The following is a 24,048-nucleotide window of genomic DNA, read 5'->3' on the forward strand; positions in this document are numbered from 1 at the left end:
AATATAGTGGCACCGAAGTTGTGTCCCAAGGGGGTACACTCAAGTCAAAGGACTTGGGTGATGGTGGGTGTGTGAGTAAGAAAAGGAAGAAAAGGAGATAAGACCGGGAGAGGGATGGGGTAAAGAGGAGATGAAAGAAAAAGGGGGGACGAGGTGTTAAATCGGGAAGAGGGGGCCAAGGTAAGGACCATCACCAGGAGTTGAGACTAAATGTGCAAAGAAAAAGAAATCCATAGTGTCATGCACAAACTAGGAAAAATTATTTCCTAGTCCCCATAGGAAGGTTACAATATATATAATGCATTGGTGAAAACCTTACCACCAGGGTATAAGTGGTTACTCATAGATGTAAACCTGATCCAGAATCTAATCCCCGCCGGGGAATATGTCATTGCTGGGAAACCAGCATACCAGGGCCACAGGATAAGTTGGAGACACAGGTGGATAGTAGAGGAACTCTCAATCCAAAGAGGAGTTTGTGGAGGATGCCCTAGGTGTCCCTGGATTTTGGCAGGATCTACCTACCGTCTCCCGGATGGGAATTCATTCTCACCACAAACACACACCACATGTGAAACTCAAGGTGTCATATATTTGATGACATGCGAATGCAAGGCCTGTTATGTTGGCAAAACCCGACGCGAATTAAGACAAAGAATAGGAGAACATCTTTACTGTTCTAATACAGGCAAGCTTACAGCGGTAGGCAGACACATCGGCCTACATCATAAATATAAACCAGAAGTAGTAAAAAAAAATTTTCGCCCTGGACGTAGTTCCCCCCAATCCCAGAGGTGGGAATTGGGATAGAGAGCTCTTGCAGCGCGAAACCCTCTGGATTGAAAAATTGGATGCAATCATCCCTCCAGGCATAAATGAAACGAATAGCTATAAGCCCTTCCTCTAATTTATGTAATCCTAGCCCCGTTTTATTTCATTGATCCATTCATCTATTTTATCTAATTCTATGTTCTTCTTTTTTTCCCCCCTTTTTTCCCCCTCCTCCTGTTTGTTTAGTTTGGTTGTCTCCTCCCCTCCCTTCCCTCCTTTTTTCTTTCATTTTTTTCCGTTTGTTCCCCACTCCTTTTTTCCATATCCCTCCCTATTCTGTTCCCCTGCCCCCTTCCCTTCCCTTTCCCATTGTTTATTGCCCTCCTTCCCCTTCCCCTTACCTATCTTTACTCTAGATAATTCTCCATAAGTATTTCCTCTAAATTGTAACCTTTTGCCATGTTATAGGTGTAAATTAACATGTTTAAAAACGAGAAGTTATATGACACTGTAATTACAATATGCTTAATTTTTTGTTTGCTATTATTACTAATATCTTCTGCTTTGTATTTCTAGGGCTTTCTATACATTGTAACCATTATATTGTGTCTGATTAATATTGCCTTTCCTCTTTCGGCTGTGCTCGTATTGGTCGCCTCTCGGGAGGCGTGATCCTGCTTCGCCGGCGGACATGTGACCTCTTTGTTGTGGCAACGTCCGATGACGCAAGCCACTTTTGGAGCGCCCAGTTTCAGCACTCCAATCGCGCCTGCGCGTACCTTCGCGCCTGTGTGGCATGGAGGTCTGGGCAACGTGCGGCCGCACCCATTGTGGGTGACGTCACGGCGCGCGTCTCTTGGCTGACACTTTAAGAGCGTCCGCTGCCGTCATGGTGGCGAACGCTGCTTGATCCTGATCCCCTCAGCCGGGTATCTCGTCTTGTACCAGTGGCCGGTAAGCGGTAGTCCTCGTTTATTTTAGGCAGCCTATCCAGTGTGGAAACAATCTTATTTCATACCTGTATTTATTTTTACCTCTTCAGCCTGTTACCACTCGACCCTGTTTGTCGGTGGAATACAAACGTGGAAACTCCTCTTTGGATTGAGTGTTCCTCTACTATCCACCTGTGTCTCCATCTTATCCTGTGGCCCTGGTATGCTGGTTTCATAGCAATGATCTTTTTGGATCAGGTTTACATCTATGAGTAACCACTTATACCCTGGTGGTAAGGTTTTCACCAATGCATTATATGTATTGTAACCTTCTTATGGGGACTAGGAAATAATTTTTCCTAGTTTGTGCATGACACTATGGATTTCTTTTTCTTTGCACATTTAGTCTCAACTCCTGGTGATGGTCCTTACCTTGGCCCCCTCTTCCCGATTTAACACCTCGTCCCCCCTTTTTCTTTCATCTCCTCTTTACCCCATCCCTCTCCCGGTCTTATCTCCTTTTCTTCCTTTACTTACTCAGACACCCCCCCCATTACCCAAGTCCTTTGACTTGAGTGTACCCCCTTGGGACACAACTTCGGTGCCACTATATTCTCTTGGTTTCAATCTATTTGGATTTGGTTTCTATTTCCTTCATCTATTCACATCCCACAATCTTCTAATTTGTAATGTGTATTGATTCTAAACCTCTTAATCCAATGTCGCCCATGTTCGCTGGCGAGAGGATTTGATGGTTGCGCGTCCTGATTTGTGGCCTCTGTGAGCATAGCCGATAAGGTAAAGGCAATCCTCCCACTTTCTTGTGTATAGTGTTGTTCATTTGTAAACTGACTACAGACTGTATAAGAATTTAAGATAGATGCATTGACCAAATGTTTTTTGTCATTATTAGAATGAGCATTATCTACATACTGTAAATCCTCCTGATGAAGTGGTTCGCCACGAAACATGTTGAGGTTGAGATAGATACACCTTGAGTTTTTGGAAATCCTTTCTGTTTGGATCGCCACTAACTTTATGCTTACACATCGTATATTGGCCCTAACAGAGCCTTCTGTAACGTTTAATTATTGTACGTTATGTCCTTTATATGTTTGAACTGTTTTTAATTTTGGTATGTAATAAAAACATTTTATATTTTCTTTTGTTTACTGACTATATACTGTACCAGTAAAGTCCCACAACTCCTTGCTTCCCCTTCCCCTTCCCCCCCCCCCTTCTCCCCTGAAAACCTACTGGGAGGTTGGTTTTCAGTCCCAGCCTCTTTGAGACTATTTTCTAGGGATGTAGGTACCTCTAAACTATGTATTCATGTATCCAGGCATTTAGTCATTCAAGAACAAAAGAGGATGTGTTGGGCGCTTGTGCCAAAGGGTGGGTCCCCACTTGGATAGAAGAGAAGAGGGGGGAACAATCAGGACTTCAGGATGGTACAATGTTCCAATGCTATCACGGAGGGAAGCGATGTAGACAGGCAGAAGCCGAAATCCCGCTGGCACACAAAAGAAAGAAGGACAGGCGCCGCTGAGTGTAGCAGTGAAGGTTTATTGCATGACATTAATTAAAAACTTACATTAAGGCAATAGCTTATCCTCATGGCTTCTGAGTCCCTTCCTGTAATTGGTGCTTCCACCCTCAGGCCGAACCAGCAGCCAGGAGATGACGCTACCTCGGGGAAGCCCTGGTAGCGTCATCTCCCAGCTGCTGGTTCGGCCTGAGGGTGGAAGCACCATGTACAGGAAGGGACTCAGGAGCCATGAGGATAAGCTATTGCCTTAATGTAAGTTTTTAATTTATGTCATGCAATAAACCTTCACTGCTACACTCAGCGGCACCTGTCCTTCTTTCCTCGGTATAAGGGAATAAGAGGATAAGCCTCCCCTCGCAGACCCCCACAACCACAGCCCATGGTTGTCAGAAAAGAAACCCCTGCTCCCATTACATGGGGGAAAGGTGCTTTGGGGTGCATCTACCCCCCAATGTTGAGGGCATGTGGCCTGGTATAGTTCAGGAGGATGGGGGGGGGGCGCTCGCTCACTACTTTTGATGCTAAATACTGGGGTTATGGCAGCAGATAGCTGCCATAACCCCGGTATTTTTAAAAACAGCGGGCGATCGTCTTTCAGGTAATTCTATCTATCTATCTTTATTTTCCCCTTCTGCTTTTTTTCAAAAATTCTTCAGAAGACTTACTATGCATCCTAAAAAATACCTTCGCTGTTTGCTTTCCAAAATGTGGTAATTTTGTGGGGTTTTTTGTTATTTTGGTGCTCAAGGGCCTCCAAAATGTGATAGGTATTTAGGAAAGTAGGTGTGATTTAACCCTCTAGAACATTTGAAGATGCTCCTTAGATTTTGGACCCCTCTATGTGACTAGATTGTGTAAAAAATCTCACATATGTGGTAACATCAAACACAAGAGGAGTAGCAGAATATGTTTTGGAGTGTAAGTCTAAGGCTCGGTTTCCACTAGTGCGGCTACGAAGTCGTGCTACTTCTAGCGCGACTTCGTAGCTAAAGTTGTTTGCGGCTTTCAGTGAGACTTGTCCCTCATTATAGAGGGAAGTCGCACTGAAGCCGGCTCAAAAGTAGTGCACGAACTACGTTTGAAGTCGCCGCAACTCAAGTCGCGGCAGTGGAAACGGGCCGAATTGAAAACAATGGCTTTTGACTTGCTGTGCGACTTGACATGTGTCAAGTCGCACAGCAAGTCGCACTAGTGGAAACCGAGCCTAAGTCTAATGTCTATGATGTGTGTAAAGAATATCTTAATAATTCACAACTGTGTATAAAAAAAGTACATTTTCATTTTCTGTTCAGAATTTTTCAAAATCTTTTGGTGAAAAATAACATTTTCAAAAGACTCACTATACCTTTCTGAAAATACCTTGGAGTATTTAATTTCCAAAATGGGGTCATTTTGTAGGTGTTTCTACTGTCTTGGTGCTCCAGGGCCTCCAAAAATGTCAATGTTAGGTAGTCAGATTCTTAGCTACTTCCAGCCTTTTGCAAACTGATGGCTGTGTGGGACTTTTGTCGATTCGGGTGGACGTCATAGGATGTTCTCCCAGTTCGTGCCTTACTGAGCCCACTGCTGGTACCATGTAATCACTGTGACCAGCAGATCACATGGCAATTGTAAACAATGAATGGCTTCCTTTTATGCTATCCATAGTGTACAATTATGTTGCACAAAAAAACATGTTTCACTAAATTTATTTTTACATTTTTTCATTTTCCAAAAAAAGTGGCAAAACATTAAAACTTCCAAAAACTCACCATAGTAGCAACAAAAAACGGGTATGATGGCGCTCCCGGACAAAATGGCACAAAAATAACTTGGATGCTGCTCGGGATCTTAAATCATTGGACTTGTTTATTAAAATCAATTAAAATTGAACTCCTAGACAGGAAAAGCCAGTGGTATGCCCAGGGTGCAGCACTCAGCAGATAGGTGTAACACCGGAAGAGACACCTCAAAAGCAAGGAGAACCCAGGAGCGGGGAAGCAACGTCTTACCACCTGTGGAGCCTGGATGGTGTGACACTTGTGGGTGGACTGACAGCCTCAATCAAGCCAGGAAACTTCTCTGCCGATGTGCCTCCGGGCTGGGCGATGCCTGAGATGTAGAGAAGAGGCTGGAGGGAGGGGGGGAGTGGAATGCTCAACCCCCACAGACAGCTCCGGTGGCGGTGCACGCCTGAGGCGGCAGCGGCCGCTGCTCGTCAGACCCTACTGACGTGGCGCCGGGAGATGACGTCACCAGGCGCCTGGCGCAGACATGCGCACCTGGGACTGCAGCACCGATGAAGCTTCTACGGCCGCCGGAGGGATGTGGAAGCAGCTCACCGACGGCTGTGCTGTGCAACCAAAGGGTCACCTGGCGGAGCTATTAAGGAAAGCCACGGATGGAGGGGATGACATGTTTCGGGCCAAGCCCTTCTTCAGATCTCCTGTGGCTGGCAGGCAGGGGGCAAATTTAATGAATGTAAGGAGGAAGAGGCGTTGCCCCACACTCTCTGGCTCCACCTTGTGCCAAAACACGATGTGTACAAAACAAAAACAAAAACAGAACATCAAATATCAAAGATCAAAATCTAAATGGATATTTCAAACCTATAAAAGAAATAATGTATATAATAAGATGGGAAATGAAAATGAAAAAGAAATAATAATAAAAAGGATATAAAAATGAAAGTAAATAAATAAATAAATAACAGATGACGACCTCAACTCCAACAGGGTGTATGTTACACCACAGTGTAAGCGTCGAGTTCCTCATTCAACCCATGGGGGGACAAGGTATTTAGCTTATAAATCCAGAACGTCTCTCTCTTGCAAAGCAAGGAGAGACGTTCATTGATGGACAAGGAACCCTTGGGTACGCACTCCACCGCCCACACCTTCAGAAGGTGTGGGCGGTGGAGTGCGTACCCAAGGGTTCCTTGTCCATCAATGAACGTCTCTCCTTGCTTTGCAAGAGAGAGACGTTCTGGATTTATAAGCTAAATACCTTGTCCCCCCATGGGTTGAATGAGGAACTCGACGCTTACACTGTGGTGTAACATACACCCTGTTGGAGTTGAGGTCGTTATCTGTTATTTATTTATTTATTTACTTTCATTTTTATATCCTTTTTATTATTATTTCTTTTTCATTTTCATTTCCCATCTTATTATATACATTATTTCTTTTATAGGTTTGCAATATCCATTTATATTTTGATATTTGATGTTCTGTTTTTGTTTTTGTTTTGTACACATCGTGTTTTGGCACAAGGTGGAGCCAGAGAGTGTGGGGCAACGCCTCTTCCTCCTTACATTCATTAAATTTGCCCCTTGCCTGCCAGCCACAGGAGATCTGAAGAAGGGCTTGGCCCGAAACATGTCATCCCCTCCATCCGTGGCTTTCCTTAATAGCTCCGCCAGGTGACCCTTTTGGTTGCACAGCACAGCCGTCGGTGAGCTGCTTCCACATCCCTCCGGCGGCCGTAGAAGCTTCATCGGTGCTGCAGTCCCCGGTGCGCATGTCTGCGCCAGGCGCCCGGTGACGTCATCTCCCGGCGCCACGTCAGTAGGGTTTGACGAGCAGCGGCCGCTGCCGCCTCGGGCGTGCACCGCCACCGGAGCTGTCTGTGGGGGCTGAGCAATCCACTCCCCCCCCCCCTCCAGCCTCTTCTCTACATCTCAGGCATCGCCCAGCCCGGAGGCACATCGGCAGAGAAGTTTCCCGGCTTGATTGAGGCTGTCAGTCCACCCACAAGTGTCACACCATCCAGGCTCCACAGGTGGTAAGACGTTGCTTCCCCGCTCCTGGGTCCTCCTTGCTTTTGAGGTGTCTCTTCCGGTGTTACACCTATCTGCTGAGTGCTGCACCCTGGGCATACCACTGGCTTTTCCTGTCTAGGAGTTCAATTTTAATTGATTTTAATAAACAAGTCCAATGATTTAAGATCCCGAGCAGCATCCAAGTTATTTTTGTGCCATTTTGTCCGGGAGCGCCATCATACTTGTTTTTTGTTGCTACTTTCTCTTCTCAGTTGGGATCTGGGTTAGGGTAGGCAGCAGCCCGGACATGGACATGTAATTCATGGTGGACCCCTTTGGGCATTGTCCGACCTCATTGTCCCAGCCCCGCCTTCTGACTACCGGCACCACAGCGCCAGGATTTTCTGTATACACTCAAAAACTCACCATGCGTCTTATGCCTTGGAATTTCTACTTTGCAAAACGATGTCATTTGGAGGATATTTGCACTGGCCTGTCATTTTCAGGCCTCAGGAAATGAGATGTCATGAGGCTTTCAGTACATCAGGATTGATACATTTTCAGATATACATACCATAGCATGTGGACTTTATAACTTTCCGACATACTAAATAGTAAACACTCTATTTGTGTGAAAAAATATAAACATTTTATTTAGGTACAGTGTTGCATTTGTTATTAGGTGCAACAGCGCTGAAAGCTGAAAATTGGCCTGAGCAGGAAGGGGGTGAAAGTGCCCGGTATTGAAATAGTCAACCTATGCTCCTCTATGCCCCTCTGTGCATGTAGGCTGTGAAAAAGTCTCACACATGTGGCATCCCCATACTCAGGAGACATAGCAGAATGTGTTTTGGGGTGCAATAAAAAGGAAAGCTTATGCTGTTTGCGAGAAATGCCGTATTTATCGGCGTATAACACGCACTTTCCCCCCCTGAAAATAGGGGGCAAATTGTTTGTGCGTGTTATACGCCGATATTGTTAAAAAAAGGCAGGGTACATACCCCAGTATCAGGCGAGTGGACGCCATCCGAGATTACCTGGGGGACCTGCGAGTCCCGGGCCCCCCAGACCCCGCATTGCAGGCCTTGGGCAGCCTTCCTCCTATTGGTGTATGTTACACAGTTTAACTCTCGCGGCCGTCAGAGTGTAACCACGGTAATGCTCTGCACAGCTCGCGAGAGTTAAGCCTGAGCTGAGAGGAGCAGAGAACTGCCGAACTTGTACCAGCCAGGTACAAGTAGTTAAAAACCTGTGGGATAAAATAAGTCTCGGGGAGTGGTGGAGCACACAGTATTCACTGCCTGACAGGGGGGAGGGGAGCTAAAAGACACATACTGGCTGACAGGCCCCCCTCCCTCAGAGCAGAGTGTGTGTCTCTTTGACCTCCCTTGTAAGGCAGCAGTGTTCGTTGGTGTTAAAGGGGGCCAGAGTGACAAAAGGAGTCTGCCGGGGGGGGGGGGGGGGTTCAAAGAAACACACTGCCTGACAAGGAGGTGAGGAGCTAAGAGACACACACTAGCTCCTCCATGGGAATAGGCTCCATGGGTAGGCTGGATGTATTCACCTCTATGTATATTATATATATATATATATATTTTTTTTTTTTTAATGCATAAACCTCCTTCTTTTTTTTTTTTTTTTTAAACCTTGTTTACTTAATACTAATAAATAAAAACACCACACGATAAGTCCCCGTTCACACTAAGGCGACCTGTGAGGCGACCTGGTCGCCTCACAGGTCGCCGTAGGTCGCCTTCCATAGGGAAGCTGCGGACCCGTTCTAATAGGAGCGACACAAGTCGCTCCGACTTAGAAAAAGGGTCCGGAGCTTCTTTGGGGCGATCCGGAGGCGACCGCCATAGACTTCAATGTTATGAAGTCCGTGGCGGCCGCTCCGAGGTCGCCCCCCCAAGTCGGATCGCGGCAATGTGAACGGGGCCTAATGGTTTGGAAAAAGATCAGGCCATGGCTGGTTTATTATTGGTATAAATAAATAAAACTCAAACTTTATTTTAAACTTGAAATAACACACTTAAACAACCTAGCCACTACGGCTTAGGTTGACAATATAAACAATAACTTTAAATAACATTATCCAACCATGCATATTTCAACTCAATAAAACTTACGTCCACCAAAGCACTGCGCTAAGGCGACAGTAATTACCAATAAATAATAACTGGCGTAAAAAAAAAAAGTGACGTAGGGGTACGTCGGCTAACTTTGCGGGGTTATACCAGGATGATGCCTCTAGCTAGAGGCACCATCCCGGTACTGTGGTTTAGAGCCGACCCCCCCCCCCCCCGTGGTTTAGAGTCGGTTTGACCCCCCCCCATCCCGCCACCTTCGGTGACTTTGCCCGTCCGCCAGCTGGATGGAGACCCGATCCCGGAAGCGGCTTCGATCGGGTCTCCGATCACATAACCCAGAGGCTCAAAGTGTAGACGTGAATAAAATGTGAATGTTTTATTTATCAAGAAAAGGTTTTCATATGGCAAAAGTAACAAATATATCAAAAAATATATATGGTGCACAATAAAATTCAGGTTACACTTTACCACAGCGGGATTTTGCACAATATCTAACTTTGCAGAAAATGTAGATATGGTCTATGAAGTGGAAATCATACAACATCACACACACACACATATATAAATTTATATATAAATATATGTACAGGCATCATATATAGCATGAGTGGGTGTAAGTGCGGCACATACAGAGTGTCCCAAAGCTCTGGTACAAAATGCCACATCAATAGAAACAAGAAGGTAAAAGCTGTGATTACATTCACCATTCACAGGGCACCTTACACCCCACTCAATCTAATAAGCGGGGGGGGGGGGACCAGTAGGTGGGGGCCTAAAAAAAAAAAAAAAACAGAGGCCAGCTCAGCACACACTGGACCGCATGGCACCATCTCCATCTATACATATGTCTAAAAAGGGGGAACAGAGACAGTGGTCTGCAACTCACATACCTAATATTACCGTCCCTCTGGTATCCCATTTGGCTGTGTCAAACAGGTCAGGGATGTTCAGATAACAGCCTATGTGCAAGAGTATGCATATGCGTCCAGTTTTCCTGTAAGTATATGGATCAGTAAAAATAGATAGTCAGCTGCATGCTGCAGCACCAGTTTAAAATAATGATGCATTGGTCAGGCCATATCTAGACACTGATATTTTTTGTAGGACCTACCCAGTCCAATTTTGTTATTAACCACTTGCCTACTGTGCACTTAAACCCCCTTCCCATCCAGACCAATTTTTAGCTTTCAGCGCTCTCACACTTTGAATGACAATTGCGCGGTCATGCTACACTGTACCCATATGACATTTTTATAATTTTTTTTCACACAAATAGAGCTTTCTTTTGGTGGTATTTAATCATCTCTGGGTTTTTTATTTTTTACAAAAAAAAAGAAAAAAGACAGAGAATTTTGAAAAAAAAAAAAAGTTTTTCTTATTTTCTGCGAGTAAATTTTGAAAATAAATACATTTTTCTCCTTCACTGATGTGCACTGATGAGGCGGCACTGATGGGCACTGATAGGCTGCACTGATGGGCACTGATGAGGTGGCACTTATGGGCACTGATGAGGTAGCACTTATGGGCAGTGATGAGGTGGCACTGATGAGGAGGTACTAATATGCCGCACTGATGAGCACTGATAGACGACACTGATAGGCGGCACTGATGAGCACTGATAGGCGGCACTGATGAGCACTGATAGGTGGCACTGCTGGGCACTGAGAGGTGGCACTGCTGGGCACTGAGAGGCGGCACTGACGGGCGGCACTGATGGGCACTGATAGGCGGCACTGATGGGCACTGATAGGCGGCACTGATGGGCACTGGGGGATGGCACTGATGGGCACTGATGGGCGGCACTGATGGGCAGCACCATCAGTGCCCACACTCAGTGCCCATAGTGCTGCCAGTCAGTGCTCATCAGTGCCTAGATGAGCAGGCACTGATGGGCACAGACTGGCAGCACTATGGGCACTGATTGTGGGCACTGATGAGGGGCACTGATGGTGGGCACTTCGTGTATTTTGTGAACCTTGTGTAATCAGGGCACTGATCACCAGTGCCCTGATTACATTTTTTTGTGTCCCCGACGGCTGATCGGCTCTGCTCCTTCCTCACACTGCAGTCTCTGTGTGAGGAAGGAGCGCTGGCGATGAGAGATGATCTGATATGTTTACATATGAGATCATCTCTCATTGCATGGGCTGATCACATGGTAAATGGCCGCTGTGATTGGCCATTTACCACGATCTGTGATTGGCTATGTCCAAGGGACACAGATTTTCCCCGCTCGCGGGAGCGCGCGGGGAGCCTGTCTCTGGGAGGCCGTATAAAGACGGCCTCCCGGAAATTAGAGTCCGCGCTGTAGCCGTACTTTTGCTATAGCGCGGATCTGAAGAAGTTAAGCTCCTGCATCCTGCCTCGCCGTGAGGGAGAAATGATCACTCCATTGGTGATCCATCATCATATAGGGCAATGATTTGATATGGTGCATCCCTCCATGTGAGTGGAGATAACTCCACATGTGTTGGTGTTGTCCTGCCATTTTTGTGCCTCATGAAATGAGATGTTAGTCAGTACAACAGGACTGATCAATTTTCAGATATATATTATAGTATAGTTTGTAGACTCTATAACTTTCAGTGCCGATTCACACATATACGATGTCAGACATCACATATGATTCACACTGCACTGCTGTGCAAATCACATGCAATGTCTGTGCAATGCGAATTCATCCACGCAGATTGCATGGCTGAATTTACATCACATTCAGGCCAAAGTCGCACAGGACCCTTTTTTTTGGTCCGCACCAGAATCGTATTGCATGGGTGTTCACACCTATGCGATCCGTTTCTTGTCCGAACTGACAGTTCGCACTGCGATATGCAAACTAATCTGGGGGTGTCGTTAACTTTGTATTGACACTCCCAGCAGTTTGCATTTGCAGTGTGAACTGCCTGTAAGTCAGGTGTGATGCGGCAATCCGCAATGGATTTGCAGGGTTCCCACATCGCACGAATGTGAACCAGCCTTCACACAGACTATAGAATATACACTGATTTGGGGTATTTTTACCAAAGAAATGTAGCAGAATACTTGTTGGCCTAAATTTATGAAGAAAGATTACCTATTTGCAATGTTTTATAACAGAAACTAAGAAAAAAGTGTTTGTTTTTTTTGTTTTTTTCATAATGTTCAGTCTTTTTTAGCTTCTATAGCAAAAAAATTTAAAACCCAGTGGTGATTAAATAAGCTTCATCTGTCTCAAAAAAAAATTATAAACATTTCATTAGGGTACAGTTTTGCACTACTGACTTCTAAAAATGCTAGTTTCCTGGCTGTTTCAGATATCAGTATTTTCGGAAGGGGTTAGCAAATGCAGCATATTTTCCACAGTACAGGTTTCCTATCACAATAATACAAGGTACTGCTGCCCTCCTATCCGGTGTGTTGTTTGACATTACAATTCAGTCTTTGGCACAAGTTGCTTTGAAACAATTCAGTATTATTGACTTTGACACACAGCTTTAATCTGAACAGTTTAGGCTGCTTTTTATACTGGTGCCATTGATTCAAACTTGTGTCCACTCTCATTCCAAAAGTGATTAGATAACAAACGGAACTGAAGTGAGCAACTGCAAACAAAGCTGCCATCTTTTAGCAAGCAATTTACCGTATATGTATTTTTAGAAAGGAAAATAGGGAGGTACCTATCATTGATCGTGTTTCTAAACTGAGATATGGACAAGAAATTACAACAGAGTTTAGATACACATGTGTTTGTTTTGTGTGTTTTGGAGTGTTTTCACTCATCACGGATAGGGCAGCTGAATTTCCAGTGGTGGTCCGTCCATTAGGGGTGCAGGGGCGCCCCCCCATCCATGCGCCTGGCCCCCTAATCTACAGGCAGGGCACCAGATGCATCAGGAAGCAGGTTCTGAGACCTGTTTCTCAAATGGCCAAAGGAGAAGGCATCCTATTGTCGGAGGAGGATGGAGGAGGACAGAGGAGACGGCCGCCGAGAGGGGACATGGTGGAGACTGAGGGGGAAGCCACCGCCGTCTGGAGGAACAAGGTAAGTGAACCAGTGCCTGGGGGGTTATGGTGTGGACTGGACTGGTGGCCAGGTCTGTCTGACATCCCCTGACCGATGGAGCACCAGCCGCCACTGCAAATTACTTGAATATATTGCCCTATGGGTGACATTCGCCCCAGAGATGCTCCAGATCTTTTTCTGGAGAGGAGCATGGTGCGTTACCGCAGTTTTTTGGGGGTATGCTGAACTTTGGATGCCTTTAACATGTAATGACAACACAAACACGATGCACATTTGCAGCCTTTCTGAAATGCATGGCAAAGCACACATTTTCTGTGCAGTTTGCCATGCATTTGGAAACACACAGATGTGAATGGAGCCTTACTGTTCTAGTGTAAACGCTCAAATTTCACTTTCAGGTCACCTCTAGAGTAGTGAGAGCATATTTTTTGGCTTGTTTTTCCAGTGACACGCATATGGCAGCCTGCTGACTTCAATGGTCTGTGCTACACATGGCAAAGTAGCTCATGGGACATTTTTGCACCATTTTTTTTTACTATATTTGTCATCTGTTTTTTCATGTAGCAAAATGTGTTTCTGCCTCTGTGTTGACTCTGAAAGCACCATTAGGTAATTTCAGGCCATACACTATACAATCTGATTGTACAATCTCCTTTAGATTTACCTATATACCTATATAGTAGGAGGACACACCTTCTATTCAATCATTCTGTTTCCAATCAGGCAGGCCCTTGCACTACATCAGGGGTGTCCCGTGGGCTGCATGTAGCCCCAGGGAATTTAAAATGCCACCTGAGCCCATCTAAAGGGATGCTGGGGAGGGCAGACAAATGCATGCATGGAGAAATGTCGGGAGTGCTGTGAAAACATGTTGATGGGTGAAGGTGTGCTAATGAGGTCAGCTGGCAAGCTCCTTCCTGTGCGTTATGCCTCGTACACACGTACTGATCGTCGGCCGACCGATTGGCCGCCTTTTGTCCAGGGCTGTCCTGTCCGCTGAAAAGTGCAAAAGACTGCACAAGAATTTTGTCCGCCGACTGCAGAAGTGATGTTATGTGATGGTTAACTTTCCCTGTGTTTTTTCTTCTCTGAGCATGCCCAGTCTTGCAAATCTACTGATTGTCGGCCAAATTCTGTACTGACTGGCGAACAATCTGCCGTTCTGGTGTTGGCCAACAAAAATTTTAATGCCTGCACGACTCTTTTCGGCCTAAAGTGCGCCGGCGGCTGTCGGAAGCATCATACTAACAAGCCTACAATCGGCCAATCAGTCGGTTAGGCATTACTGGCTTGTCTGTCTCTGTCTGTATAACAGGCAGTTTCTAAGTCCCCGTTCACACTAAGGCGACCTGGTCGCCTCACAGGTCGCCGTAGGTCGCCTTCCATAGGGAAGCTGCGGACCCGTTCTAATAGGAGCGACACAAGTCGCTCTGACTTAGAAAAAGGGTCTGGAGCTTCTTTTGGGGCAACCCGGAGCGACCGTCATAGACTTCAATGTTATGAAGTCTGTGCCGGCCGCTCCGAGGTCGCGGCGCGCTGCTCGCACCGCGACCTCGGAGGTCGCCCCGGGAAGTAGCGTCGCTTCTATGTGAACGGGGCCTGAAGGATGGAGGTAACTGACAGGTTCCAAACTGTCAAACAAACAAAAATAATGATACTGGTGGATAAAAAAGAACATAATTTTGGTAGATAGAAAAAAAAAAATGACTAAGCATATTAAACCAAAAAAAATCAATTTGTTTCAAATTACCACCCTTTAATTAACCTCTTAAGCCCCGGAAGATTTTACCCCCTTCCTGACCAGGGCCTATTTTGCGATTCGGCACTGCGTGACTTTAACGGACAATTGCGCGGTCGTGTGACGCTGTACCTAAACAAATTTGACATCCTTTTTTCCCCACAAACAGAGCTTTCTTTTGGTGATATTTGATCACCTGTGCGATTTTTTGATCATGCGCTATAAACAAAAAAATCGTCAGGAGTAGTTAGGCTTCCCTGTGCTGGGGCTTCAGTCTCAGCCTTTCTAATCTTTTATTTGATTTTCTTTGAAAATGTCAGTTTTTTCTCTCACTTAACTAGCTGTTTATTTTGTCAGCTTCTAGTTGTTAGTCGTTTCTTCAGATGAAGATGGATCATGCGGTGCTGGGATTTGGACTGACCGCCCTGGTTCTCCAGGGCAGAAGGGTCAGATGGACCCCCAGCCTGCCATTGAGTGTTCAGTTTATGGTTCGCCCTGGCATTATGAATGACCCATCCCTGCTCGCTGCAGGGATGTAGCCGTGAGGTGGCTTCCTCACAGGACACATCTGCGATGCTGCAGTGTCATGTCCCTGGCCAACGGCACTCCCTGTCAGATGAGGAGAGCAGTTTTCCGTTCATAGAGGCACCCCACGCCATCTGGTACAGATACAGGTAAGTACTTCTGTGTGGGGCCTCTGTCTGGGGTGGCAGTCTGTGTTGCTGTGTGTTCCCCATGTCTGTGCCTGTGCGACTCCCTGATGCAATCCCTGCGGGGTTCGCTTGTGCAGATGCTGTATGTTTTCTGGGGGTCCCCTTCCCTATGTCACTTCGGTGCTTGTTGGGGGTGCATACGGTGTGTGGCGACCGCAGCGGAGTGAATTCGCGCGGCCCGCCATCTTTGATTTGGGCAGGCATGTTAAGCTTCTCTGTGGGCAATATTTCATGCTGTTTTGGCGCCATCCGCCTCCATTTTGTGGGAGAAGGACGATCGTTCCGACCGCATGTTCGGCGGCCATTTTGGCGAAGCCTCCAATGCAATCCTATGGAGCAGCCATTTTACCTTGCAGTCTTGCAGTCTATAAGTTCAGCCTACTCTAGCAGCACTTCCTTTTTCTCTGCAGCAGGACATCGGTGGCAACACTCTGCAGGCTCTGCAGGTTAACGCTCTCAATATTCCTCTGTATTGTCGCTTCTGGCTCAGTTTTCTCTTCTCCTTTTGGGGGTCTTTGTCACTGTAGCTGTAGCAGTGGGCTGCGCACTCCGCAGCGATCTTAAAGGGGTAGTACACATTTTCTTGCACTGTTTTTTTTCTAACCTTGAGCAATGGATTCTCAGGATAGCAAATTCCCCCCAGCTCTGGTGGGGGCCCCCAGTTCTCCTGTGGCCCCACTGAGACCTGATTTGGCCGCTGTGGTGGTGACTTTGGTGTCCAATATGGAAATGCTGATGGCTGAACGTGCTGCAAAAAAGAGGGCCAGATTGTCTCTCTCCTCTGATTCAGATGGTGATATGGCTGCTGCTGCGAGCGTGCCCTTTTCAGGGTCCCGCTCATCCTTGGACCCACTGGGGTCTGAGGGGGAGGCTGAGGTGGAGGGGGTTGATACCTCCCCCCCGGGTCGCCTGAAGAACGGGCAACCATGGATGAGTTAATTTTTTCTGGTAAGGAAACTTCACATTTGGAGGATGAGCCCAGTCCTCCGGGCATTGTGTCCTCGTTTGGAACACACAGGACCCGCAAGTCGGCGCAGGTTTTTCCCTGCCCAGCGGAATATCATTACACTGTTAATGAAATGTTGCGCACGTTAAAACCGTCCATTCCTGGTGCCTAGTCGGTTCAAATTGCTTTATTCTTTTGCACCGGCTACGGAATCACGATGGTGTGTGCCTCCACAGGTGGATCACACTGTGGCCGTGTTAAACAAGGCTACCTTGGTTCCCTCTGAGGATACTCGGGTGTCTCGGGACCCTACGGACCGGCGGTTGAAGTCTCTAGCCCGCCATTCCTACACGGTGGCGGGTTCGTTGCTCAAACCCATTTTCGCGTCCGTTTTGGTGGCTCAGGCGGTGGCTGATTGGACTAAGATGCTTAGGAGCAACCTCGTGTCTGATGGTGTTCCGCCTGCCCGGCTGGAAATGGTGGATCAGATCCACCAAGGAGTCATATATTTGTGTGATGCGGCCTTCAATGAGGCCCCGTTAGTGGCACGCCTCTCTAGTGTCGCGGTGCTTAAACGGCGACTGATATGGCTAAAGAGCTGGTCGGCTGACCAGTCCTCACGGAAAACAGTTGCTGATTTTCCCTATGCTGGCTCTCGCCTTTTTGGCGAGGCATTGGACACCCTGGTAAAAGGCATCACGGGGGGCAAGAGCACCTTGCTGCCCCAGAACCCAAAGAACAAGTCCTTTCGAGGCAAGCGGGGTTCGGCGTCTCGATCCAGTCAGGGGTCCTTTCGTGCCTTTCAGAACCAATCCAAGGGCAAGCCCTTCAAGGCCCAGGGCAACCAGAAGAAGCCCTGGGCGGGTAAGCAGAAGTCGGGCAATGCCGGCTCGGCGGGTCAGTCCGCCTCTGCCTGAAGGGGCGCCCTCACCCATTTCAGGGGTGGGGGGACGTTTGCGCGGTTTCCTTCAACCTTGGCTGCTCCTGATATCGGACAGGTGGGTTCAGGAAATCATTCAATCAGGGTACAAGATCGAATTCCTTTCCAGGCCGGCGGACAGATTTTTTCCCTCAAATCTTCACTTGCCTCCGGGGCATCTGCAGGATCTGCACCAAGCGGTACAGGACCTTCTTGCTCAGGGGGTGATTGTCCTGGTGCCTCATCGGGACAGGGGCCAGGGGTTTTATTTGAATCTGTTCACTGTGCCCAGAAAGGAGGGCAAAGTGCGTCCTATTCTGGACCTGAAAGCGCTGAACCGCTTCGTGCGTGTTCGGAAGTTCCGTATGGAGTCTCTCAGTTCGGTGGTGGCCTCCTTGAGCCCAGGAGAATTCCTGGCCTCGATAGATCTGAAGGATGCCTACCTGCACATCCCCATTTTCGAGGGGCATCAGCGGTACCTTCGGTTTGCTATCGCAGAGGACCACTACTAGTTTGTGGCGTTACCTTTTGGTCTCGCTTCGGCACCCAGGGTTTTTACCACAGTGCTGGCGCCGGTTCTGGGCCTGCTGAGGGCACAGGGACCACAGGGGCACAGGGCATTGCGGTCTTGGGTTACCTGGACGATCTGCTTCTGAGAGCACGTGCCAGCCAGGACCTAGTGCGCGATCTGTCCACCACGGTACAGACGCTCCAGGAGTTCGGGTGATCCATCAATGTTCAAAAATCGACGTTGTCTCCATCGGTTCGTCTTCCCTATCTGGGGATGATTCTGGACTCTGCTCAGGCAAGGGTGTTCTTGCCGGAGGACAAGCTCCGGACCTTGCAGGACGAGATCAGGTCCCTCAGGGACTACCCGTCCTCATCACTCAGGACCTGTATGTGGTCTCTGGGATTGATGGTGTCAGCCTTCGAGGCAATACCCTTTGCTCAGTTTCACACGCGGGCTCTCCAGACGAAGATCCTGGCCAGGTGGGACAGACTTCCTCAGTCCCTGGATCTGACTGTCTCCTTGAGTCGTCAGACCAGATTGGCTCTTCTGTGGTGGCTCCAGTCCCCGTCGGTGGCGGAAGGCAAGTCCTTCCATCTGTTGGTGTGGACGGTGATTACCACGGATGCCAGCCTGTCGGGCTGGGGTGGGGTCCTGGGCAACCTGTCGGCCCAGGGCACTTGGTCGGAGGAGGAGTCTTCCCTCCCGAAATGTGCTGGAATTGCGAGCGATAAAACTCTGCCTCTTCCAGTGGTCGGACCGTCTTCAGGGCCGTCCTGTCCGGGTACAGACAGACAATGCTACCACGGTGGCTTACATCAACCACCAAGGGGGCACCAGGAGTGCTCAGGCGGCCCGGGAGGTGACCGACATTCTATCGTGGGCCGAGACTCATGTCCCGGCGATCTCAGCAGTTCACATTCTGGGTGTGGAGAATTGGCAGGCAGACTATCTGAGCCGCCAGACCCTGGACCAGGGGAAATGGTCCCTGCACCCGGAGGTCTTCCAAATGCTGTGTGCGAGGTGGGGATCCCCGGACGTGGATCTGTTCGCATCTCGACTAAACCGAAAGGTGGAAAGGTTCGTGGCAAGAACACGCGATCCTCTGGCAGTCGCCTCGGATGTGTTGGTGGCCCCTTGGCATCAGTATCGTCTGATGTATGCCTTTCCTCCGATTCAGTTGCTATCCAGGTTCCTCCACAGGCTAGCCTCGGAACCGCACCTGGTGATTCTGGTGGCTCCAGACTGGCCACGCCGGTCCTGGTATGCCGACGTTGTTCATCTGGCAGTGGCGCCTCCGTGGCGGCTGCCCATGCGGGAAGATCTCCTGTCTCAGGGTCCGATCTTCCATCCTGCTTTACAGTCGCTGGCTTTAGCGGCCTGGCTGTTGAGACGCAGGTCCTGAGGGACAGGGGTCTCTCCTCTGAAGTCATCGCTACCCTTGTCAAGGCTAGGAAGACCTCCTCTGGAAAGATCTATTACCGTACCTGGAAGGCTTACTTCGCCTGGGGCAAGTCCAGGGGGTTCTCCACTAGCTCGTACTTAGTGTCGAGAGTGTTGGCTTTTCTCCAGGCGGGAGTGGACCAGCGCCTGGTGCTGGCCACGATCAAGGGCCAGGTGTCCGCCCTGGCTATTCTTTTCCAACGCCCTGTGGCGTCTCATTCTCTGGTTCGCACCTTCATTCAAGGTGTGCAACATTTGGCTCCTCCCAGGAAGGAGCCCTTACCTCCATGGGACTTGAACTTGGTTCTGTCCGTGTTACAACGTGCTCCCTTTGAAAACATCCGGGATATATCGTTGCCTCTGCTGCCTAAGAAGGTTGCCTTTTTGGTGGAGATCACTTCGGCTCGCAGAGTGTCGGAACTGGCAGCGTTATCTTGCCGTTCTCCGTACTTGGTGATTCACCGGGATAAGGTGGTTTTGCGTTCGCAGCCCTCCTTTCTTCCTAAGGTGGTCTCTGAGTTCCACATTAATGAGGACATTGTCCTACCTTCGCTTTGTACGAAGCCTAAGCATCCTAAGGAGGTTGCTCTGCACTCCTTGGATGTTGTCAGGGCGATCAGGGTTTACCTGTCGTCTACCGAATCCTTTCGTAAAACAGATTCCCTCTTTGTCCTTCCTGAGGGACCTTGGAAGGGCATGGCTGCATCCGCAGCGACTATTGCCAAATGTATCAGACAGACCATTGAACAGGCTTACGCCTTGAAGGAACGGGTTCCACCCTTCCCTGTTAAGGCGCACTCTACCAGATCTGTGAGTGCGTCCTGGGCCTATTGGCATAGGGCCTCGGTGGCCCAGGTGTGCAAGGCTGCGACTTGGTCGTCGGTGCACACTTTTTCCAAATTCTACAAAGTAGATGTTCTGGCATCAGCTGATGCCTCCTTTGGCCACAAGGTTCTCAGTGCGGCAGTGCCATAATGGACCCTCAAGTTTTTTTCTGGGTCCCTGGCTGTTGGCATTTGCTTTCCTGGGCTGTTGCTCCTGTTGAGCATTGTTTTTTTATGTTGCCCAGAAGGTTCTCTTACGGTGCATGTAAGATTCCTTTCTCTGATGTGGGTACTTAGTTGCCTTTTCTACGGTTGCGTCTCCCACCCCTCATGTCTATACTGCTTTGGGACATCCCAACAGTGATGACTTAGAGGAGGCAGCGACTGTCGGAGGACGTAAAAGAAAACTGAATTTTTGTAAAATCTTACCTGTAAAATTCCTTTCTCTGAGTCCTCCGACAGTCGCCGCCCCGCCCCTCTTTTGGGTTTTTTATTACCTACTGCTATGCTACCAAACTGAGTTGGGAGTGGTCACTGCAGGGGGGTATTGACCAGATGGGACAGCCCCCATGGGTGTGTATATGCTAATGCATTTTGTTATTTGACTAAGTCTATATGCCTAGCTACTCCTGCGGAGCGGAAGTCAATACCCAACAGTGATGACTTAGAGGAGGCGGCGACTGTCGGAGGACTCAGAGAAAGGAATTTTACAGGTAAGATTTTACAAAAGTTCCGTTTTTATTACAGCACAGGCTTCCAGTGTCGGGAGGGCATTCATTGACATCCTCCCATGATCCCCCTGTGGCGCACGGTCCTTCAGACTCAGCTGATCACAGATGGGGTTAAAGGGTCAATCACGGTGGCCCTTTACCACATGATCAGCTGGCAGCCAATGGCAGCTGTTTACGGAAGTAAACAGAAGCCGGATATCTGTTTGTTTTTCTCCTCATGCTCAAAGTGTGAGGAGAAAAGAATAAAGCCGGTAACCAGTGCTGCTAATCAGTGCCCACCAGTGTCATCTATCAGTGCCCATGAGTACTGCTAATTAGTGCTCACTAGTGCAGCCAATCAATGCCCATCAGTGCTGCCAATAAGTGCCACCTATCAGTGCCACTTCATCAGTGCCTATCAGTGCAGCTTATCAGTGCAGCCTCATCAGTGCACATCAGTGAAAGAGAAAAAAATACCTGTTTGCAAAATGTTATAACAAACTATGAAAGTTATCTGTCTCTTTTTTTTCTTTAGCAAAAAATAAAAAACCCAGTGGTGATTAAATAATACCAAAAGAAAGCTCTATTTGTGTGAAAAAAAAGTATACATTTTGTTTGAGTACGATGTTGCATGACTGCGCAATTGTCATTCAAAGTGTGACAGTACTGATAGCTGTAAAATGGCCTGGGCAGGAAGGGGGTATAAGTGCCTAGTAAGCAAGTGGGTAAATAATTTACACTTTTCTACTATGATTTGTTCATGTAAATCAATTTATGTTGGGGTATGAAGCAAAATGCAAGGCCCCTTTCACACATACTGTCTGTTCAGTTCATCAGTTTGGTCACATTTTTTGTCTTCAGTCAACGTCCGTTTTCATCTCAGTTCATATCCGTTTTTCATCCATTTTTTGTCAGTTGTCATCTGTTTTTCATCTGTTTTTTATCAGTTGTCATCTGTTTTTCATCCGTTTTTCATCCGTTTTCCGTCCGATCCGTTTTTTGACGGATGAAAAATAGGGCATTCATCCGTTCAAAAAAACGGACATTGACGGAAGAGGATGAAAATGGATGTTAACAGATGATCATCCGTTGTCATCCGTTTTTACATAGAGATACATTGATGTCCGATTTTCATCCGTCAACGGATGGATGAAAAACAGACAAATGGACAGCATGTGTGAAAGGGGCCTAAAGGATCAGATTTTCGAAACACAGACACTTCATTCAGGAGAAAAGTCCTGCCTTGTCAGTGTCACAGCAGTGTTATGAATGTGGATAAACAGGGGCATCTCAAAAAATCTGAAATATCATTAAAAAGTTAATTTCTTTCTGTAATTCAATTAAAAAAGTGATTCATATATTTAAAAAAATCATATATTATATAGATTTATTACACACAGGATGATATATTTCAAGCAAGAAAATCCATGATCAATGCTTACAATTATTTTTGCATTGATACATGTACATCTTTGAAGTTCACCAAACCCCTGCTGAGCTGAACCCAGAGCAATTTGTCTCATCATTAGTGACCACATGATCCTTCCAGTGAGACTGCAAAAAATGCTGAGTATTCCAAATCTCATGAAAAGACACTCCTGCATTGGGCAGGAGCATCCTTGTGTTATATTTTGGATACTCAGCATTCTCCAGAAACTCACTGAAGGATAATGATGTTAAACTCTGCAGTACAGAAGCCAGTGTATGGAACTAGATTTACTAAATTTAAGCTGGTATTTACTATGGAGGATTGAAGCCTGATATTTTAAGTGGCCCTTACTTTTTAATGCAATATCGACTTTAACATTTTCTACATCTATGTTCATTCATATTACAAAAAGTGACAAAATATTTTATTCTTGGTTGAGTTGGGGGTCTCCAAGATTTCTGAGGGCTTCATATAAGAATATGAACAGTTCCTTAAATCCCCTACTACTTTAATTATATCCTTACAGTATTGTGTCAGCATATCATTTTGTCTCCTCTCTGTTCAAGCATTCAATGTCCCCAGTACACTACATTCATTTCATTATTTTCTCATTGCTTTCTTGAAAACTGTAAAATCATATTAGTACAAAAAGAAACATACAAGTGAGACAATAGCTTTTTAGAAGATTTTTCAACTCCGAATTGAAAGGGTAAATGATTTTTTAGTGAAGCTGGCTGCTGGTTAGCTCTGCATGTCTTGTGATTCTATCCTTCCTTCACAGTCATTCTGGCTTTTCAAGTTCCTTATTGTTTTGATTAATGGTGTGGGTGAGGAATCCTGCTGCCCATGAAAAATGTAAAAGTCTATTTAAGATAGCAATATGAAAAACTAAACACACTATGTTCATCTCAAAAAAGATTTACACATCATTTACACTGCTTCAAAGAAGTCAGTTTATAAAAGCTGCAGGCTTCATGTTCAATAGGAATATCTTTAACAGAAGGCAAAAGAATATGTTCTTAATAGTTTTACCTCTTAAAATTTAGTGGTCAAGTTTCAGTTCTTTAACCTAGAAATGTATGTATACAGAGATATATGAAGTATTTGTGCACTGGGCCCATATACAGTACATTGTTAAAAAATATGATTAATAATAATAATAATAATAATAATATTTAAGCAAATCAACATCAATCTATATCAGGAAAACATTTGGTAGTTTGAAATGCCTTTTTCTACAAGGCCCTTTTAAATTGCGAAGTTGAGATCACATTTACTGAGTCCCTTTGTTTACTTGGTGCCTTCTCAGTCTCCCCTTTTTCTACCCTATCCCACATTAATCATTCATGGTTTCAGATTTCAAGATATTAACATTTATATAGGTGATATGTGGCGCCTAAAAACAAATAAGTAAAATCATAAAAGTCTATATGATATAGATGTCAGAAGGTGGAAACCCCGCACCAGCTTCAGTGTGATAAATAGATCCAAATGGCATCACTGTGATATAGGCAAATCTTACTCAAGGAAATAGACCCTCAGATTATAGAGTGGTGATTCACGCCTTGTGATAATCAAAGAACAGATCTCTGCCCAAGAAACTGCACTGCACCTCACATGGAGACAACTCCGGATGAAGCATCAAAAGCGGTGTTTATACGGGACAACCATAACCCTGACCAGCAACTTAATCAGTATCTTCCTCCAAGCTTGCTGTTAATTACCTTCAGTGAA

The sequence above is a fragment of the Pelophylax lessonae genome (genome assembly GCF_965119305.1).
Source record: "Pelophylax lessonae genome assembly, chromosome: 5".
NCBI classification, from domain to species: Eukaryota; Metazoa; Chordata; class Amphibia; order Anura; family Ranidae; genus Pelophylax; species Pelophylax lessonae.